Here is a 22,476-nt window from a genome sequence, read left to right as displayed (position 1 = left end):
GATTTCCTCATGTTAAATTGCCAGGTGTTTGGAGGAATTTTGGCTGTTCTGCTTTTTCATTTTTTTAAATATTCTTTTATGTTTCTGACTCTTTTGCAAACAGGAATGTATCAAGGGAAGATGAAGGATGGATGTGAAGAAGTAACACCGTTGAGATTAAAGGGACCAAGTTTTACCAGCAATCACAGCAAATATCTGACTTGCTTAAGTGAAGCCAATTACTGTATTATTGCCTCCTTTTGCACTATGCACAGTAGGGATGTCACTGGATAATGGTTTGCATGTAGAGTTAATCACTTTGATGCATTTCTGACTGATCCCAGCAAATTATGTTTTGGTTCCACTATATTAAACACAAGAGCAGGGGATTATCATTAATAAATCTAAGGCACAGCATGCATAAATCTTGAATAAATCAAATATCAATTACATAGGCAGTATCTGCTGACATCTGCTTTCATCAAATAATATATTTGAAATAGATTTTATTCCACTTTGTTGGAGTCAAAGGAATGTTAGATTGGTGTGCAAAGACCCTTACTCTAAAGAGTTGGGTTATGTAGGAGTGCTATTGCTTGCTGAGCAACATAAAACAGTTCTTTTTTTTATTATTGCCTTTCATTTTTAGACATAAATAGCACATTGGTTTCATAGAGTAGTTCATACAGTCAGTAAAGGAAGGACTTGTACCTTTTGGGAGAAACTCTTCTGCGTGTTCTCTTTTCAAGTATTTTATGAGGGCTGGTTCTGATGAGGCTGCCGTGTACTTGCAACCTTTTCATGTCACAGCTGGCTGGGTGGGCTGAATCTGGCCTGGGATTTCCCTGTGGGTTGTGACAGGTGCAAAGAAAGTTAGTTAATGCCTGATTTCAAGGGAATTACAGAAAGGGAGGATTAGATGTGGGCAGAGCTCAGTAGCTGTGGGTGTTGGAAGGCCTGTGGGCAGGGTGAGTATTTCTCTCTGAACGCATCATCTCCCTGCCAGGGGCAGGTGGGTGTTTCTCTGGCTTGTGGGAACACGCAAAGCAGGAGTTTAGGGCAATGGTGAGTCCTCTTCAGCTCTCCTTCCTCTTCCTGGTTGCAGAAGTGACTCCCTCCATTGTGAGCCCTCCCTGCCTCCCTGCCCTGACTCTGAAGGTGCTTGGGACGGAGTCTGCACCCGTTCCTGTTCCTGCATTGCCCCAGGGTGAGGAAGGGCTCCTCCTGGCTCCCTGCCATGGCTGGGCCACTCCTCCAACAGGGCATGGAGCAAGTGAGCAATATGATGTTGGCATATCTGTGCAGTGTCTTCAAACATTTTGCCTTCCCTTTTACTCTCCTTTTCTCCTCAACTACCTCTTCACCTCATTTCCAGATTAATGGAGACAGATGTGGTCACCAGTGACAGGACCTGAGGGAATGGCATAAAGTTGGGTCTGGAGGTTTATGTTGGATATTAGGAAAGGGTTTTTCACCAGAAGGTGGCTGGGTACTGGAACAGGATCTCCAGGGAAGATGTCACAGCAGCAAGCCTGACAGAGCTCAAGGAGTGTTTGGACAGTGCTCTCAGGCACAGGGTGTCCCTCGTGGGGTGCCCTGTGCAGGACCAGGAGCTGGGCTTGATGATCCCCATGGGTCCCTTCCAACCCACCATTTTCTGTGATTCTGTGACTATGTACGCCCCATAACGTGAGAGCACACTCTCCTCTTGGAGAGAAAAACCAAACAAGACGAAACAAGTGTGCTCTGAGCACTTCCTTTTCCAGCTCTTCTCAGCCTGCTGAAGTCCCCTGTTGGCCACAATTCCATGGAGGCACTTTAGATATTGGAAATGCTGCTTGACAAGGCCAGTGGATCTACAAGTTCATTTCATGGGCTTTCTGGATAGAAAAAAAATCATCTGAAGACCCTGGGGACATACCAGAATCTTCTCCAGGGTTTTCTGTAATACAATTAAACTTACACACAGATGTTTTCAAATATGTGCGTACACCATATTAAGTTTGAGTACATGTAGGTGGATTTAGTTTTCTAATGTTGGTTCACCATTTGTACAGTGTGCTTCTTTGTGAACAAGATTATTTCTTTTCTGTCTGGACATCTGTTGAGTGTGTTAATTCTCAGAAAATGTGCAGATATCAAAACTATATTATGTGATCACCAAGCCAGAAGGAAAGTTATTACTTTCTCAGATTTTCTCAGTTTTTTTTTTTTAAAGATCTGTCAGCCTCTAAATTAGTAATTTCAACAACTATAAAATTCTTTTATCTTATGCATTCACAGAAGTGAAAAAGTTGCTATCCTATAGATTTATGTATTTAAATACAGCCTGCTTTCTCTTGTGCATAATCCTGAAAGGCACTGGGAGCCTTGTCCAATTTGCAGCCAGTGCAAATCTTTACCCTGATTCCTGTGGTAACACCAGCAAGTCTGTGGACAGCACAGCACTCAGAATGTGGAAAGTTAAGTGTATGTGTGAAGAATTTATAGGAGTACTGTCCCTTGGGAAATGTTTTGAAAATATCTGACACTTGATACAATCTACTGCATTCCAAATGCAAAAAAAAAAAAACAAAACCCAAGAAAGCCTCTTTAGAAGTGTTTTTCTGAGCCCCAGGGATGTCCTCTAGCAGAGATGGTCCAGCTGTATCCAGAGAAGGAGGGACTCCACTGAAACTAGGAAAAATAAATACAATAAAATAAAAAGCGACATACCTGCTGCTTTTGTTTTTTGTGGTGGGAATATTTAAGGTGTTAGGCAAGCACATTTCAGGCTGGTGCTCGTCTGATTCCTTTCTTAAAAGAGAATAAATTATAATTTAAAGCTTTGAATTCTCTTCCCATCTGCCTGGTATGATTCCTGTTGCCTTCTGTGGACATTATACCTGAGCAGTAGGAAACAGGTTCTTGTTCCCCCTTTCAATTTAACAAGTCTTATTTCTGCTGTCAGGTACAATGATCTGAACCTGGAAGTGACAGTATGGCTTGGCAGGGGTGCAACCTTGTCTTATCCATGCCCTATTGCAAAAGGAGCTGTAGTTTGCTTGAAAATAGGCAGTGTTCAGCTTTTCCCTCTTTGACTTTTTGTTTGTTTGTTTTGGTTTGATTTGATTTTTTTTTGTTTTATTTTGTTTGGGTTTTTGGGGTTGTTTTTGTTTGTTTGGGGTTTTTTTACAGCTTTTAAGAAAATTCAGAGTAAGAACTGGTTTCTAAGGCAGAGGTATTCTCTCTGAGGAAGGGATCCAGGATGTTGAAAGAGATGTTGCTCTAACTCTAGGAAAACTGGGCCTGGTTCATGCCACTGCACAAGAGGATCTGTAGAGTTACACTTTAACAGCAAGGAGAATAGCAATTTAAATTTGATTTTTTTTCTTTTTCTCTAAGGGAAGCATGTGCAGCATGAATTTGATCTCACTTTATGACAACCACCTTGCCCACAAATCAGGAGGGTGGCTTTCCATTTACGTTTCATCATATAGTCTCATTCTTTAATTTGCTGCCTTTTTTTTTTTTTTTTGCTTTTGTTTCATCACCAGCAGCCACAGGCTACTAGTCAGGAATGCATCAGAGTTTCAAGCTCAGTCACAATGTTGGAAGGTGCAAAACAGGGAGAGGTGAAGGGAAAAGCGGTGGCAAGTACAAAAACTCCATGAGGTAGACGAGAGCAGCCAGAACCAGAAGTGCCAGCAAGGAGAACATTGCCCACTGATGCTGAGTTTCATGTCTCCAGGACAGCCCCACAAGTGTGCCAAAGTACAGAAATGTGGATAATGGATAGAACGTGAGGAGAAGCTGAATGAAGCATTCCATACAGCCTGTCCTTCAGGCAGATCCCAGCCTTCCTGTCCCCACATCAGCCCACGGGGTCTTGACCTCACCTTTGACACAACCTACGGGCCCACCACCACCACAAAAGTCATAAAAAAGTCCCCTGGTTGTCACGTGAAGCAGCTTAGTTTAAGGAGAAACTTTTCCTAAAATGAGCTCTCCCATAAGATTGTGTGTAATTTGAGTTGAAAGGAAAAGAAATACACAGGGATTATGCAAGGTAGTGGGAGATTAAAAATACTGCCATTTTCCTGACCTTGCTTCTTTTTCTGTGAGTTTAATTGGTATCTAACAATTATTTAAAGTGGTTAGCAACTATAATGCAAGTATTTACAGTCATTAGCAACTCCTGTTGGAAAATAAGCTTATTGAGTATTAAATTAAGTCAGACTACTTAATTAATACCATCTTATGGTTGTCCTGAAGAAATTTCCCTACCTGCAGGTCTACATGGATGGCAGAGTGCACGCTCATAAGCTGATCTGTGGGCTTTGAACCAAGCTGGCATGACGTGTTACTGAGGGATTTGTGCAGGGCAGGCAGTTTGCAAGGCCTTACTTCTGCAAGGGTGAATGTGGCAGGCTTCCCAGATCTTTTATATTTATTTATTTATGTGTACAGAAACATATATAATCTGCCTTTTAGTTAATTAGCTAATGTTTGTAAAGTGCTTTGAGGATTAAGTGCTATGTAAGTGCTAATTATTATTATTATCATCTCTCAGTATGTCTGAGTAGACAAGGTCAACCAAGAAGACACTGAAGAACATTTCTGCTAATGGAGGCTGGATAGACTGTTTTCTCTTCATTTTTCTTCCCTGCCCCCTTCTCTGTGACAGAAGATGGTGTCAGACACTAGGAAGGACCTATTTAATGATGCAGTTTGGTGGAGCCCTGGACTAGGTTGCCTGGGGAGCCCAGTACATGTCTGCTACTGGGCATCCTGAGGAGCAGGAGAGACAATCCTGTGCCAGGGAGGACAGGCGTGTGGCTAGTCCTGCCTGAAAGGACCATGGTGTTTGTGGTGGTTACTGGAAGTCCCTCCAAGACGTGGGATATGGGACAGGCTGCCTTCCTCAGTCCGTCAGTTTGATGCTGTCCATGTAGGTTGAAATGCCCATAAGCTGAACATGCAAGGCATGGAAAGGGTTTTAAAGCATTGGAACACACTGCTCAGGGAAGTGGTGGAGTGACCATCCTTGGAAGTTCTTAAAAATATGTGAATATGGAGTCTGAAGACGTGCTTTAGTGGTGAACATGGTAATGGTGCTGGGTTGATGGTTGGACTTGATGATCCTAAAGGTCTTTTCTGACCTTTATGACTTTATGATTCTAAAATGTGCAGGTGTTTCTGGTCCAGCAGGAAAACTCCCCACAGAGGTGTTGAGGTTTTGCTTGCAATCCTTTTTAAAAAAACTCACATGATGAGGTAGCGCTGTTCCATTGCCCAGCACGCTCTCTGTCGAGTGTTTTCCCTGCCAGAGCAAAGCAGGCAGAATTTCTTCCTGTGGATCTCCAGATCTTGCAGCCCATGCAGGAACACAAGCTGACTTGTATTTGGCACAGATTAACAATGTCCTTAGCTCTGCTTTGCTTTGTTTGTGAGGAGACAGCGAGGGGCCAGGTGCCAGCAAAGAAGTTCTTTGCTGCCTGGCACAGATTTTTTCCTCTGTGCTTTTACCTTTCACCAAGTGGAGTTTCCCTTTTCACTTCTCCCTGGTCTGATACCCTGTGAGTGACTCTTAGGTGCAGTAACAGTGATACAGTGTGTATGCAGACTGCCTTTCCGTCTTCTTTATGACGTGCAGACATTAAATAGCCCTCATAAAATCTTTTCATGCAGAATGGATGTTTTTATTTAATACACACACATCAATATATTTAGAGAGGTCTATGTGTATGTATCTGTCCCAAAGAAAGGAGTAACAAACCAACAAAATGAAATAGTAAAGACAAGCCTCAGAAACCTCACCAGGCATCAGACTCCCTAACTTTTGGTCAGATGTTTTCCATGGCAACAGCAAAGCAAATCACGTTTCTTTATGTCTAGGCATCTGACAAAGATTTAATTGCTCTTAAATGTTTGTTTCTACACTTGCATGAAGGTATGTCCATGGTAGCATGGGTGTATGGGGTTGTCATTTGATGTGGTAGTTGGTTAAGTATATCTTTAATTACTGGCAGGTAGTAACTGGTTCTCAAAACTTCTGTTGGCCAAGATTGAACTATTACTCCTTCTCTTCTTTACCAAAATAAGTATCTGATTTTGGCTTCATGGCATACTTTTATTTATATTTGTTAAAATTTGTTAAAAATCTGGATGGGGAAAAAGGGATCTTAAAGCATTAGATGTAGTAAATATAAAGTATTGCTTTCAATTTAATATGATTTTCTTTCTTTCTCACTGCAAGAAATTTTAATAAATTCCATTTTAGCTTTAAATTCTCATAAAATTACCTTAAATAAGTAAAATTAATGTTTTTTGGGGGGAGAAAAACAAACACAGTTGAGAGAGTCTGGAGTTGCTACGTCACTGCAGCTGATGTTCAAGGCTTCTCTCAGGAGCAAGCAAATGCATGTGAAGGGGGAAAGAGAGGAGGAGGGAATAGTCAGCACCTGAGACAGAAGCTGGTTTTTTGCATACTGGCTGCTACACTCTCTGTCCTGAGACCTGGCACACTCAGGTCTGCTGGGTTTTTCTCCTCTCTAAAGGAATTTTGTCTTAGTCTGTGTTTTGCTTGTAGTCACAGAAGCCTTGCAAAAGATGGGATCATGCCTGACAGAGTGAAATCTTTCTTTATCTGAAGGACAGCACAAGTCAGGTCAAAGAGGAGCAGAAGTAGAGTGAGGAGGGAAAAGGCAAAAGGAGCCACAAGAGAAGCAGAGTGCAAGGCTGGTGTGGGTGGTGTTAAGGGACGTTTTCCCCTCTAACCTACATCCTGATCCTGAAAGGGATGTATGCCAGTAAACTCCTAACTAAGACACATTCCCTTAAATTAGGGAATGAATTAATTAAATGAGTGAAAGAAAGTTCTGTTTAGTTATAACTTGTACTGTTTATGTGTTATGTAGAACAGGAGTGTATGCATAGTATAAAAAGTTAAATATATATATGTGTGTTATACTTCTATCATCATAGCATTTCACTATATAATTATGAGTTATTACATAATTCAATTATAGTAATTATTGAAAAAATAATATATCATTAAGCTATAATATGATTGTATTATTTTATATAGGTGTATGTAGGAGCTCAGGAGATATCTTGAGTGGCTGAGAGAAGGTTAAACATAAATGTTAGTAAAATTCAGTTGCTGAATTGAAGTCAATGAAGCCAGCAAAGTACAAAATTAGCATTCTCTTTTCTTTTTATATATCTGTGTCTGCATTTTCAGGGTAAATAATTTGGTTTCAAAAGTCTTCTGGTAAATACACTCATGTTAGTTATCAGGGCCATCCATTACCAAAGAAAAATTTCTTGTATCAGAAGGGTTACAGTGAAAACAAAAGCACTGAGAAAGGTGGCGAATACGTGGAATTACATTGTTATGAGAGACAGTAAATAGGCTGTATGAGATACTGATTAGCCCATAAAAGTGAAGCTTGGATAAATCTGATAATGGTCTGAATGGTGGGAAGCAAGTTCCCAAGCAATGGATTTACTGCTGTTCATACTACTGGAGGGCACTCCCTGAAATAGTCAGCAAGTTGAAATCAATGAAAAGGAAGTCTTCCTCCCCCCCCTTGCCCAACACCCTCAGTGTGCAATTGTAGTGTGAAACTCCTTGTCACAGGATGTTGTAAGAAGCCAATGGTATCAACGGGTTCAAGAAGGGATTAGATGAATTCATGGAGGAGAAGTCTACTGGGAGCTATTAAACATGATGGTCCAGATGCAACCTCTGGCTCAGGAAGTCCCCAAACTGCTGATTGCTGGAATCTGAGAGGTTATACCAGAGGAGGGATCGCTGTAATTGCCATGCTGCTTACATTTGCTTCTGAAGCACCCAGCGCTCCCCGCCGGGGAAAGCGAGATACTGGGTTGGATGGGCCATCAGTGACTCAGAATGGCTCATCTAGTTTTATGTTCTTAGTTGTTGTAAAATGAATAGGCAAGTTACCTCATTTTTCTCCTCTCTACAAGCTGAAATTCACTAGTGCCAGGAAATTCAGATTTCCAACTGCTTGGGCCACTTAGGACAGGCTCCTCAGAGCCAGAAAGGAAGGATGCAGCACAGCACATTAAGGAAAACATATTCCATAGTGGCCTCTGTGACTGCCCGGGGCCAAGTGAGGAAGGCATCCCAGATCAATGGCTAGAACCACATCTTCCCGCTGGGTACAAATGCCTATTTGTTTATATGAGTAAAGATACTCAAGCAAAGTCGACTACAGACTTGGGGATGGAAACTGAGGAAGAAAAAAGTATATTGCTTGCTGTACTTCCTTCTCTGGAGTAGGTAGGAAGGGATTAAGCAGCAGGGTTGGCAGATGGAGGAAGGTTTGCTGCCTGCATATACAATACAAGTGGTTACTATTCTAAAATCTGAGTAGAGAGTCTTGGAATTGGTGGGTTTTGTGCAGTATTGGCATTGTTTCATCTGTAGTGGTAGAGGGGTGAAGGTAATCAGCTGTAGATCCAGAGCTGTGACTTAAGTCCTCGCTCCAGACTGGTGCAAAAGCTGATCTCACTCAGTCTGCCCTTGTAATGGGGCTTGTTTGCACTAAGGGGTGAGTTAAAACCACCTCATTTGCCTGTGTGACATTGCCTTCGGAAACAGGAGTGTTGGCCAAAGTGGATTTAAAAATTGAAATTCATGTTGAAGAGCTAAGAAAGGAGCTGAGATTCTGCAGGTTTTCTGTGAGGCAGCACCCTCCAGGGTCAAGTCTCAGGGCGTTGTGTCTAGGGTTGGATGCTGTGTGATCAGGCTAAGTTATGGTGCAGACTTCAGCAATTGCCCCAGAAAAGAACTTAAACCCAGGGGCCTGGACACAAACCAGCTGAAGCTGGAAGCAGTTTGGAGACTAAGGTCTGCTTTCCAACCCTGTCCAGTGCATGTGTGTTTACCCAAAGTCATGCTTCCCTCCCCCTTCCTCCCCACTGGAGTTCCCTTTCCCTAATTTTTCATAAATGTTGCCACTGGGGATTCGTATATGAGAAAAAAACGAGGTGAAAAAAGCAAAGCGAGGAGGAGGAGGAGAGCTGTACCTCTTCTGCAAATGCAATAACTCAGACGGGGGAATGCACTGTTAAAGTTTCTGCCTTGACGTGTGTATGTGAAACGTGGCCAAGTTATGGTTTCTGTGGGAATTGTACGTTTGAATTTTCTGCCTTTTGTGTGGTTAAATTCTCAACCACAACATTGCATTAAATAGTCAGGCTTTTTTTTAATATTAGTTGTTGTACCCATAAAGCTTAATGTTTTGCTGCTTTCCGAAGGTGGGAGGGTATTTGTGTGTTTTTCTGCTAGGGCGATGACATGGCGGTTTACTTTAGATCCGAGTGCGGAGGATACACTCGGATTTCTGCCAAGGCAAAAGGAGGGGGGAGGTGTTGGGAGCTCTTTCTAGTGAGAAGGGATGGCTCAGCAACAGGGGTGCACTGCCAGACCAACAGCAATTAGCCTAGGGGACAGGAACAGGCCTTGGGATTTCCTGTTGTGATACTGAATTTTATCTCTAAGTAAGCAGTTCCAAATTTGCTCCAACTAGGAGAGCTCACCAGTTTTGTCCGCTCTTCCCTGCACCTTCTCTCCTCCAGGTAGATTTGCTCTGTAACCTCTGGGAGCTGATGTGAATGACCTTTGTGGGAAAATTGCACTGGTTGTCCAGTACAAAACAGCTTTACCAGCAGCATTAATTGCTGCGGGAGCTGAGACTCTCCCCAGAAACCAAGCATTGATGTGATGTGGAGCTCTGGTTTCCTGTCAGCCCCTATAGGAGTCTATAAAAGGTAAGAAGAAGCAGGGGGGATGCTGGCACAACATCCATTCAGCATGTTTGAGGCTGCCAGTGCTGGACATTTTAATGCCAGTGTAGATGAGGGCTGTGGTCCATTGAAATGTAAATTAAAAGGGTTTCACAAGAAATGTTTATGTGCTGTGCCAGCAGTAGGCTGAAAGGTGAAGGCTTAAACCTGACTAATGTATTTTCTTTTAATCAGTGACCAGCAAAAGAAAATGGATGTTTACAGGTCCTGTGAAACACATTAGCTTGGGCTGGGTTCATTATTGCAGCCCTGAGCAGTGTAAGGGAATCACAGGCATCAGAAATTTTGTCCTGTAGAACTGAGGGGTATGGGATAGTCTGGTGAAGGGAAGGTGCTTCTCTTTGCTTCTTTATAGCTATGCGTTTTTTGGATTCTGTTACCATTTTTTTTCTTTGAAAACATTGGTTCTGGCTTCCTGTAGCTGCCAAAATAGTTACAGCTTTCAGACCCTGGTCTTGGTGGAAGTCAGGCAAAGCTTGGAGCTTTGCTGAGCCTGTTGGAGATGGAGGTCTGAAAATAAAGGGAAACCAAATCACCAAGGTGGTTTATTCTTTGTGGTAGTTTAAACCATCCTCTTCCAGCCTGCTGAAGGTTATTGTCTTAATGAAAGGTTATTCTCTTCTATATGGGAGATGTTATCTTACCTATCATTCCTGCTTCATATGCCCAGTGAGCCTCCATACCCCTGATATTTTTTGCTTTGGTGTTCCTGTATGCGTCTTTCCAGCCAAGAAGCAATAATCCCATATTTGAAAGCTAAGGTTGTCCTTTTGACCTTCCCATTGTCTTCTCTCTGTGTTTTGAATTTCCACATTTCCTATGGGCACAAACTTCCAAATCAGATGGAGGTGGAATTCTTTGCTCTTCCTTTTCCCCCTAAAAAGAGTGTTTGGGTGGTTTTGCCACCCTGAGCCTGAACTGAGGTGGGTGAGGGCCATCCTGCGAGTGTAAGTCAGTGTTTATCTCCACAGGATATGCTCAGGGCTCTGTTCTCAGGTCTAATGGGGTAGGTAAAAGGCAACTAGTTTTAAAAGTCCTTTAGAAGAATGTAAATATATTTTCTGTTTTGACCCATCAGGTCCTTGAGCAGCTTGCGATGTTTTCAAAAGGCAAATGTCCAATTTCCTTCACTGTCCCGAGAGCAAAATCCTGTCCACTGGTGTGGGAGTGAGGTCTTCTTTGGTCTTTAGGAGAGAAGGGCATCAATTTGCATCTGTCCTGCTAGAGACAGTCTGAGTACTTCTTTGGATTTTCCCCCTTGACAAGGTTTTCTGGCCTGTTGGAAAAAGTTTTCTTCTCACTCTGCCTCTGACAGCTCTGAGGGCACAGGCAAGGATGCTGTCAGCAGGGAAGCCAACTTTATTGGCTTCCTATCCTGTGATTCAGTTCTTTTCTGCCCTTTTTTGAAACAATTCTTTGGTTTTGAAGGCAAATGGTGTCTATAACATAGTGAATTGGACACTAAATTTCTATTAATTCATAAAAACTAAAATAGAATCCATTAGGAGTAGTTTGGTATTGGTGTGAAAGGAGATGTAAATTATCTACTATCATGCTTGAAATGTGAAAGCTAATCATGTTTGGCATCAGGCCAGCTACCATTAAAGTAATTATTTTTAATCATCAGCTTTTGGTGACATGAATACTCATATTTGTTGATTTACTGTGGAAAGCACTTTACATTGTAAATAAAAAGCTGAGAAAATATACATTTTGTTTCAATGATAATAATAATTATTCAGATAAAAAGACATTTGCTTTTATGAAGCCAAAGGAGTCGGTTTCTGTCCCCACATCAGTCAATATAATCAGCCTGATCTAATGCCTGTCATATTAAGTGGGAAGTCCACGAACTGCAGGAGGGGTTTGGATCCTTTTCCTGTATGAACACTACATTTTTTTATCCTTTAAAATTGCCAATAATTATTAGTAACCTGAACCATTGCTGTTGAACATCTTTTCTGTTTAAGTTGACATAAATTCAAGCAAGGGTGTCCTATGTGCCACCTATATTTGATGATAAACCCCATTAAATATTTTAAATGGTCTACATGAACCAGGTTAAAATTCCTAATTTTACCTTGTTTTCATTAGTTCTTCAATGAAGCTGAGAGTCATAATTTCATATACAAGTAGGGAACATATAAGTGACTTGCTTATTTGGGACCACTGGAAATCACCTGTCTTCTGGAGGAATAAAATTTCATATGTTGGCATTGCATGACAAAATATTGCTATGAAATTTAGAAGTATGAAATAAGAGGACCTGCAAAACATCCAGGAACAACCTGAGGATATGACTAAGAGTTTGTATTTACCCCAGTGGTCCATCTCCCCAGAATATGTATATCTGCTTTACAGAAAGTATTCCTTGATTTCACAGGCATAGAATCAATCTTATGGTAAGAAATACACAGCAAATAAGTAAAAAATACTTAAGCAATACTGAGCAATTAGGGAGTTCGAATTCAGCATGTAGTGACTGGACAAGCAGTGAATATATGAAAGCAATTCAGGGAGGGGAAGGATTTATTAGCAGATAATGCAAAAGCAGCACAAAATAGTAAGTGCAGGGCTGTTTGTGATTTTAAGCAGAGTGGCTGGTGCCTGGCTGTTAATTACAGTAGAATAAAAAGCTTATTACAGGGTGTGAGAGGGCGTGGGACTAGCGTGTGCTCGGAGTCTCAGAGGCAACTCCACCACATGCATCTTGACAGAATATTTTGTACAAGCCCAATTATAAAAGAACCCAGTAATGCAGGCAAGCGAGAAAAGGAAAGCAAACCAAAGCTCATCTCTCGATTCTCTCCTTAGGTAAACAGATCCAACCAAACACAGGCTGTTTCCAAAGCCTTGGCAGCGCTGCCACGCTGGCTGAGCTGGCCACATGCTGGGTGGCTTGGAGGACCTGTGGGAGTGTTGGCTCCCATTTCCTTGGCACCAGCAACTCCACATCTCAGCAACGTGGGTATTAATTTCATCAGACTTCCAGCAGCTTCCTTTTCCTCCACTTTTTGACCACTTTACACCTTGTGTTGCTGGGTGTAACACGGCTTGGCAGAAGTTCCCCCTATTGCTATGGGAGAGGTTGTGCCACTGCAGTTCTGTGTCCTTCTGTCCCCACATGAGTTCCATTCCCAAAATCTGGACCTTCTTTGGGCCTCTCCTTTCTGAAGAGCGCGGTGTGTGTGACCAGCCCCTGTAGGGTGATGTCTGTTTTATCAGGAGTGAGGAGCCTCTGCCAGCCTGCTCTGGTGGGGCACGTGAAGCTCACAAACAGTGACCAAGCCCCAGGATAAAGCTGCCTCTGAACATCTTCGTGTGCATGGAAGGCTGTCCACACAAACTCTTTTTTTAACACTGGCCCACAAGTTAGCCTAACCCCTTGAATTTGGGTCTTTATAGTCTAAAAATAAGGTACAAGTGCTTAAAAAAAAAGGCATCACTTGGCTCATGGTCTTCCTTGCAGAAACATGGTCTGTGAGTGTTTTAGGATGTTTCTTTAAAGAATAAAGTCCCAACCAACCAAAAAAAGATAAACACATTGCGAGAGGAAGTTTAAGAATGCCTAGCAAGTGGTTTAAAATAACTTAGGTCAAAAGTAGAGATCAAAAATTAAAATATTGGTTTAGTTGGCTGTGAAAATAAAGCTCAGTTGGATTTTTCTGAAGGCCTAAATATAAATAGATTATTGGGGCAGTACTAAATCAAAATGCTTCCTATTTTTGTGTGTTTAAATTCTTTTTTCCTTGAGAAAGCCATGAAAGTTGAAGACATATTCTTTTCTGAAAATCACTTAGTCCTATGTGAAATAATAATTTAGGTAAATACATACTTTAGTAGCAATTCTTTGGGGATGTTTCCTAGACAAATAGTTCTTTAAATACAGTGCTTTATCTGGTAGGCAGTTCCAATATCAGCTTAATTGACTTCTCATCAGAATTATAAGGGAGAAAAAAGAAGTTCTGAAAATTTTTTGTGCAACCCTTAGGGGAAAAAATACTTTCTTTGAGTTTTTAAATCTTTGGCTTCATTCTGAAATGCACTGTCCATCAGTTTCAAATTTTTCCACCAGCTGGGAAAAAAAGGGACTTCGAAATGTTCCTTTTATAAAATTACAATGCATATTACTAACTCCATTTTGGGGGATTTGTTTTTACATTTCATATAATAATATAATTGTATATACTCATTGTATATAATTTTATATAATCTATATAATTTTATGGAATTATTTTGTATAATAATACAGCATTATAAAATATTGAGAAAGAATTTGCTTTCAAAAAGGAAAATTCCAATTCTTTCACTTTGAAACACTGTGTTCTACTGAATTGTTCACCATACTGTATTTTTTTTATATCTACAGGAACACTTCAGCAAGTAGTGCATGAAATTTTTCAAGATTTTGTTTGACTGTCATATTATTCTCTTGAAGTTTTCTAGGCACTTTCCACTAACTTTGTGGCCCTTTGTTAAGTTTTCTGCACTCAGTTTTGCTTCCACAGCATTTTTCTCACCCGTTTTCTCTCTGACATTCCAGCAAAAAAGACATTCTCATCCATGTCCTGCTCTCAGATTTTATTCAGATTGTTGGACAAGGTACCATTTAATTTGTTTTATAAAATTTGCACTTGTCCTTGCCGTGGCCGTTTATATAATTTTTATGTTTTTTATTAGAAAGGAGTCGGTCCGCGCTCCGCCTGGCTGCGCTGAGCCGCTCCCGGCGCTGCGCGGGATGCGCGGGATGCGCTGGATGCGCGGGATGCGCTGGATGCGCGGGATGCGCTGGATGCGCTGGATGCTCTGGATGCGCTGGATGCGCGGGATGCGCGGGATGCGCGGGATGCTCTGGATGCGCGGGATGCTCTGGATGCGCGGGATGTGCAGGATGCGCGGGATGCACTGGATGCTCGGGATGCGCTGGATGCTCGGGATGCGCGGGATGTGCAGGATGCGCGGGATGCGCTCCCTCCTTCCCTCACCGGGAGCCGGGGCGGGCAGGAGCGGCGGTGCGGATTACCTCTGCGTTAGCTAGATGGTGCTAAAGAATTTGAGCTTGTCATCGCTGAGGAGACCATTGGGAGCCCAGCCCTCCGTTCGCTTCCCGGGCTCGCAGTGAGAAGAGGCGCTTGTGCTTTGTCCCAAGCGCGGTATGAGCTGCGCTGGTGCTTGCGGGGAGCCCGAGCCCGTGAGAGCCCTGCTCTGGAGCGCTTCACGAGTTAGGCCTCTCGGCTTTGGTGACTGCAGCGCGCTGTGGATCAGCCCCAGCAGCCTTACACACACTTCGACATAAGGGAGGTTTTGCCCGCAGAGGAATCCCTCCCTCCCTCCCTCCCTCCCCGGTGCCTGTTTCCATCCTCCGGAGCAGAGTGGGCTCACAGCAACAGGCGAGGGCTCTGCGATTAGCTCTTGCTGTGCCTGCCATGAGAGAGGAAAGGTTTCCTCTGCCTTTTAGAGCTTAACCCTGCAGCATTTGGGAAATTTTTAGAAGCGAATAATTTAGAAAACAAACAAAACCCAACACCACCCCTCCAACTTGCACTAAGTGCTCTTGGAGCCCAGGTTTCCTTGCTGTTTGAGCGCTGCTGTTTTGGATTAACAGAGCCCTGGCTCTGATAAATACTAACAAAGTGTAACGAATGATCAAAGCTGTATTTACAACCCAATGAGCTTGAAATGATTGATCTGGATGACATAATAATGATAACCAGTGAGATGAGGCATGCAGGACTCTAACCCTCCAGGTACTGGGAGGAAAGAGCAGGTATTAAAAATGACTCCATTTCTTAGGTCATCAGGTTGTTCCCATTCTGATATAAGTGGAAGACAAATGCAAAACCCTTGCTTTGCCCCAGAAGAGCCCTGAAGCTGCTTTGGGCTGTTCATATTCTTTTGATAGTAATTAATTGTTTTGTAGAGATTACAAAGTTGGACTGGTTGTGGAGTAACTGAGTCGTTTATGATCATGCTCTGTGCTGCTGGGGATCTAAGCCTCTTGCCTGTGGTTCAAAGTGTGGTGTAATCTCAAATGTTGTTCTTTGCAAGGCCACAGTCACAGATGTGAAAGGATATGAATGTGTCTACGGCATGGAATTTGCCATCTGGATGTTTCCTGTTATCCCCCTGAAGACTGGCTAGAGAATTAATGACAAGACAATGTAGACAAACCATAACTGCAGCTATGCTTTAGAACTTGGCTGCTTCTGGTCCAATGACCTCTCCAACAGGCTCCTTATAGCTTTCCAGAAACAAGCTTCCAAGAGACTTCCTTTTCTCCTACAAAACAGAAGGCCTTAGACCTGGCAGATGAGAAAGAATTGAGCCTTACTTGGCGTGTTAATTTTTGTCTTTTTTTTCTTCCTTTCAGTGTTTGACGGGAAAGATTGTCTGGATATGTGGAATGTTCACATTCCTCAGCATTCCTTAAAGACAACCCAGACTTCTATAAAATCAGCATAACCTTCTGTTCATTTCTAGCAGGTTGCTTTTTCCAGGTAGGAACAAAAGACTTTGTACCCCCAAAGTCACCAGTTCAGGGTTATAGAAGACAGTCTGTTTGTGCACGTAGAAGATGATCTCACAATGTTACGAACGTCTTTGCTCTGCAGGTCTGATCCTGATGTGTGTCCCTGGCTCTGGATTTACAGCAGGCAAGGATCCCTTTAGGGACAAGTCCTCTGTTGCTGCTGTACCATGAGCAGCCACCAGTTACTTCTTCCTTTCCTTTTATCTCACACACAGAAAAAATATGGCAGTCAGAATAAACTTGTTCACACAGGGGCCAAGGAGCATTAGCATTTTAAAAATATGGGTCTGAATCCTCAGCAGCATGAAAGTAAACATTAACACTTTTGAAGTCAAGGGAATTTTTCTCATTTACCATCTGAGACTCTTTTTCAGCATGATACTAAGAGCATATTCACAATATCTACATATACCGGAGGATTTCTCCAGGTTTCAAATAAAGTTGACAAGGAGACAATCAGTTGCTCTGGAAGGCAATTAGAGTATTTAAACATGAATCTGAATTGCTCTGTGGAAGAGACTATCTATCTTTTATTCTCCCCTTCCACTGCCATCCCTGTGCCCCTCACCAGACCATTAAGGCTCTGCCAGGTTAAGCACCTGAAGCAAGGTGCTTAAAATTTGGCCAGCTGAGTATCATGTCCTGTCATCACTTTCAGCACTAACTACAGCAGTTCCTGGAGGAGTTCCCCAAAGCAGCTCCATCTGTTTCCCTACCCTGAAACACCCCCTGACATTAGCAGTGACAGGTAGGACTGACAAGCATGTGGACAGGCATGAATGCTTTTCTAAAGATTTCTAAACTACCCCGAAGTTCTTTTACCACAACAGTGTTGCCGTCTATGACAGCTGACCTCAGACTTGGTTCTCTGAGCAGTGAGTTCAATTAGCTTTAATACTTTCAACATTTAAATAGTTAACAGTAAGCAAAGTTCTTTAGAAGCGTAGGGGGATGGCTGCATGTGTGTCTGCTGAAGTTGTCAGGCAACGATGGAAAAAAAAGAAAAAAAAATTTTAAAATCTCTAATTGCTTCCAGACAATGCCTTTTGGGTAGGGCTGCGAGAGAGCAAGGGGAGAGCTCGTGCTCTGACAGAGGGGCTGCTCCCAGCCAGAGGAGAGTCGGCTGCAGCCCTGACATCTCTCCAGTCCTGCCTGGTGACCCTCTCAGCGCCAGTGGAAAAACTTTGCCCAACACAGTCAAGCTCTCCAGCTCTCTGCAGTACCCCTGGATAACAGGAAGCTTGTGGAAAGTCAAATGTCCAGGGAAGTGAGCCAGCAGATCTGGGTCTACTGCTTCTGCTGAGTCTTTCTTCACAATCATGGCCTGGTCCTGTCACTGACGCATTCCCACTGCCTGTAAAATCTGAGATAAATCTGAGCTGTTGAGGGCTGGACTTTGGTAGCTAATTTGTTCAGGTCCTATAGTAAGAAATGGCATTGTGTCATTGATATACAGATAAATTCCTGCAATTTTCAATGTATTCTTAGCTAGTAGTATAACTCTAATGCAAATCTTCCTGCTTTGCTATCTTCCATGTTCTTTTCTGGAGTTGGTTCATCTAGGTGTTGGCAGAAAATTGGATTCACATATTTTTTGCTGTAATTGGAAAACAGAAGCAGAAGGGGCTGGGAGAGATGGCAGCAGAGAGCACTGAGGAAACCTCACTGGCTGCAAACAGCATCAACAATCAGTGCCAGAACTGAGGGAGGAGTAATAAGGTCATATATTCTGTGATGACAAGTGGGAGAGCTTCTACTTGAACTACCAGGACTCAGCTCAAGCAACTCCTGCCACTAGTCCAGCCCTGGCTATGATAAACCATCTTGAAAGGTGATTTTTCAGGAGAGCCTAATTTCTGCAGAAGCACAGAAAAAAAAAATTAGGTGTCACAAAATTTAGCTTTTACTAAATTTCAGAGAAGTGATAAACTGCTCTCCAAAACCTCCACAAGTTTCTGTGTTACTACAGTCCTGCCATTTACTCTGCTTTGGCTCAGCCTCAGAAAATTCTTTATCAGACTTTTCTGATATTTAAATGCTAGGCATTAGAAATTCATCTTAAAATGAAGATTTGAGCTTTCTTTATGGTGGCAAGAAGTGCTAGTATTTAGGTTATTTCTCTCTGGGAAAATCTGTATTGATGCTTGTCAGCCCATAATGAAGACACTCATTTTATTACTTATTCAGGTCTCATTGTGTCCAGTGAATGCTGTCCTGCACTGATGTCTTTTGCTATGTCAGAGTTATAAAAATCCAACTGCAGAGTTGAAACCACTTAAATATTTTATTACAGAAAATGTAGGCCCACCATGTAAGTTTAGCAGTCAAACTATATTTATATCTGTGCAAATATACATGCTTTTACAGACCCCAGGCTTTATTTTACCCTAACTAATATAGGAGTAAATGGTTGGATTGCAATGGGATTGTTAAGGGTATATATGAGCATCATTTTATATCAGGAGTTGAACAAGTCTCCAGTAAAGCAGTATTGTGGTTTCTTGCAGTTGGAAAGATCAGAGACTGTACTAAAAGGAGTCCGTGGAGATGGATGACCCTACCAGCGAAGAAATCCACAGGAACATCTTGTGTGAATTCATTGCTACACGTTGACATCCAGTGGAGAAATTGTCTCAGAAACCTCCTTTCATCATCTATACAGCAACCTGAGGCAGAGGCCCCTGAAAGTGATGTTGCTTAACCTGAAGTTTTGTCTTTCAGATGGATTTAAAGAATTTAAGGCACTGTCAACAGTTACTGCAGGGAGGGCAGTGGAGATTCAAGATATTGGTAAAGCACCACATTTCATCTGGAGCCTTCTCCACTCATGGCTGAGCTGGTGTAATTGAGTTTATGAGGAACCATCATCTGTTTCAGTCCAAAGTCAGCTGGGTTAATTTAAGGCAGGGCTGACTAGCTGGCAGGGGAGAGCACTTTAAACCTGCCCCAGCCATCACGGCTGCAGCCTGGCCCACTGCCAGCACCGAGTCTATAAGGAGTTGGAGTATATTTAGCTCCAGCTTATTCTCTGCCCCCTCAACTTACATGCTGACCATGCCAGCTGTGGCTCAAGGCTCCTTGGCCCCTTTTGCTGACATCCTCCAACCTGGCTGCTGGTTTAGAGTTGTGCTGTTTGCTGGCGTGGTGCTTATCTTCCACCGTGAAAATGCGACTGGGCAGCTGCCCTGCTCAGAGACTTTGGGTAAGTCTTTTAATCCCTCATACTTAGTCTGCAGATCTGCAAAATAAAGAATTACTCCAAGAGTAGGACGCTGTAAGATGTGATGCTGGATATTTGTGCACCACTCTGCTTTCTCTGTAGAAAAACGGAATGTGTTTAATATATAATATATCATCTATTTCTAACATTGGCAGAGCAACTCAGTCAAGGACCTTGTGTTTATTACTCCAAGAAGGGATACAGCCCTGCTGTCATTACAAAAATTTTAGTTCTTACTGTATTCCTGGAAATGTGCACCAGATTATAGTTTTCTCTACCAAACAAGCACTTTTTTTAATATTGGAAGCTACTTTTTCATCCATTCCAACTTTGACTTCAATTTTTCGTGGACAAAAAAATGTCAGGAAGCTTTATAGGATTTCCAATTACAAATGATACAAGCCTTAGCACATCTCACAGGCAAGGGAATATGATGTACTTTATGATCTGATAAAAGTAAACCTGAGGGAGCTATTCCTAAAACTGCCACTAAGGGTCAAGGATGAGATCACATCTGAGAAGGCAGCAGTGGTATCAAACACCTTTTGTAAAACAGTGACATAAAGGGTTTTAGAAAGCTGGCCTGATCTCAGGGGTCTGGATTGACTCCTAGTGATGCCAACTGTGTGCCTGTAATGCCCAGAAAATGTTTCATTCTTCTTCTTTTCTAGGAATAATTACCCCTACTGACAGCAACAAGCTAATTTAGGTCCCTTGGTGTCCTCTGTGAGCTGACTATTATGTGCTCCCAATATTGCCACCACAACCAGTGGAATTGAGGACCAAGAGTTTTTGTCAGGCAGACTTTGCAACTTGGACATCCTTCTCACCCCATCATAGCAGCATCAACACGTTTTGGGCTGAGGTTCTTTACCTGCCATTCTTGGGGCTGCCGGAAAGTTAATTTTCAGTGTGGTCTCATAGATTGACCCCTTTCTCTAGAGCAGGTTGCTCAGAGCTCCAAACAACAGCTCAAACAAACTCTGGCCTTGAACAGCTCCAGAGATGGGGCATCCACAGCTTCTCTGGGCAGCTTTCTTAGGAGCCCACTAAAGGCTGCAGGGAATTGTGTTCATGGAGGTGGAAACGTTTCATTCCGGGGTGTGTGAGGTAATTTAGATATTACCATGGTGCTGAAAACCAAATGTGCCTTATTTGAGGGACACCACCAAGGCTCTTCCTAGACAAGTGTAACTTTAGTGGTGCCTTACTCCTGCACTATCAGGAATAGCAAGGTCTGAGGTTTCCATTGCTGTGTCCTGAACTTTCATAAATAGAATGTGCAAACTCCCTGTTCCTTGTGTAGTGAGGTATCACGCATGTGTCTTTAGTAAAAGTCCATCCCTTTACTAGAAGTCTTTGTGAAATAGAAGATTACAACTACTAGGGATTTGGTTCACTATCTAAGAAAAGAATGAAATTATTGACATAAGTTCAGAAAGAGAGAACTAAAAGGTTCATAGAAGAACTAAAGGGTGTTTAACAACATATGCAAAAAGTAGTCTAGAGACCAGGAGATGTGTATTTTCACTGTTTGATCTGCATGTAACATAATCTGACCTTTTGCAGATACAAGTGTATTAAACAGATTCTCATATAACCTGAAAATAGAGGAAGAGCATTTCTTAGTGCAGAGAGAAGGACATGAATATGTAGGGAAAATGGGGGATGGGAGTGTAGCCAAAAAAGTTGATTATCAACTTCACTTTTACTCTGAAATGTATTACCAAGGTCTGTGCTCCTCCTCATGCTTTGCAGATGGTATTTCTGCAGGTAAAGAATGTGTAAATCACAGCAATTCACACCAGTTTGGACACTGATCTAGCAACGTGAATTTAACAGAGCCACTCAAACCTCTGCCAACTTGTTGCAATTGGAGAGTGTTTAATTTGAACCCAGGTGTCCATTCCACTTGGCAATGATCTCAGATCCTAGCAGGAATACCCCACCCAACGCTGCCCCACCAATCTGAGCAGCCTCGGAGTAAATGCTGTTTACCGGGCCGAATTGGGAAATGAAACACAACCTAACAAAAAACTGCTCCAGAAGAGTTGCTGAGAGGTGTGCTGTTCCTGATTGTCCTATTCTTTTCTTCTGATTGGCCTGGCAATTGTACCTGACTGGTTGCTGCCTCCTGTTGTGTGTAATGCCTCCCACAGACCCTGGGTTCAGGTTTGTTTGATAAGCTGGGATCTGTAAAACTGCAGTCTAACAATTCCACCACTTGTTCTAATTTAGTGAGGGGTGAGAATTAACAGATGGTGTCATTATCAAAAGCTGTTCAAGTGTTGAAACAACATAAATTCCACAAATACAGAAAAACAAATATAAACTGCTGTAATTTTTCCAATATTGGTTGAATTATAATCACACTTTGCATTTATACAGGGCTTTTTAATCCACAGCTTTTGAAGTGCTTCCAGATTGTACCTAAAGCTGAGCCTAGATCTGTGAGAGAGGAGACTATAACCTTACCTGCTCCACTGAAGTTGGAGGTGGGGTGCTGTGTGTTAAAGGCTTACACTGGGCATCTGCACAGGGGCTCTGGCTTCTTCACCTGGCTCTGCTGCTGTTCCAGCTGAATGGGCCTGGGTAAGTGGTTTCACTTCTCAATAGCTGAATTTCTGTTTCTAAACAAGGAATGATAATGCTTTGCCTCCTTTGGGAAGTGTTTTATTTCCAGCAGATGAAAAGTGCTGTGTTGTAAGGTGTGGGTGTTGTTGATATCATCACTGTTGCAACTATTAAAGAGCAGAGGCTGGGAGGGCTTAATATTAAATACATGGTTTAGATTTCCAGAGGGACTGAGACTAGCAGGGTTCTGACTGAAGTTCTTCAAAAAGCTTGATTTTTTAAGAATCCCATAGTGAACACTGCAAAACAAAAGTAAGGATTTGCTGGTATGGTTTTTTCCCCTCTCCTTTTTGTT

At 42.4% G+C, this 22,476-nt stretch overlaps 1 long non-coding RNA gene across 1 annotated transcript; it reads left to right on the top strand.

The window, feature by feature from the left end:
• Positions 1-12,708: 12,708 nt before the first annotated feature.
• LOC134416799 (uncharacterized) lies at positions 12,709-22,133 on the top strand. The gene is made up of 3 exons (XR_010027399.1): positions 12,709-12,762; positions 19,049-19,117; positions 21,953-22,133. It is a non-coding gene; the product is annotated as an uncharacterized LOC134416799 (long non-coding RNA).
• Positions 22,134-22,476: the final 343 nt, after the last annotated feature.

The sequence above is a fragment of the Melospiza melodia genome, chromosome 3 (assembly GCF_035770615.1).
Source record: "Melospiza melodia melodia isolate bMelMel2 chromosome 3, bMelMel2.pri, whole genome shotgun sequence".
Classification (NCBI taxonomy): domain Eukaryota; kingdom Metazoa; phylum Chordata; class Aves; order Passeriformes; family Passerellidae; genus Melospiza; species Melospiza melodia.
The sequence above is the reverse complement of the archived record's forward strand: the minus strand, read 5'-3'. Positions and strand labels throughout refer to the sequence as shown.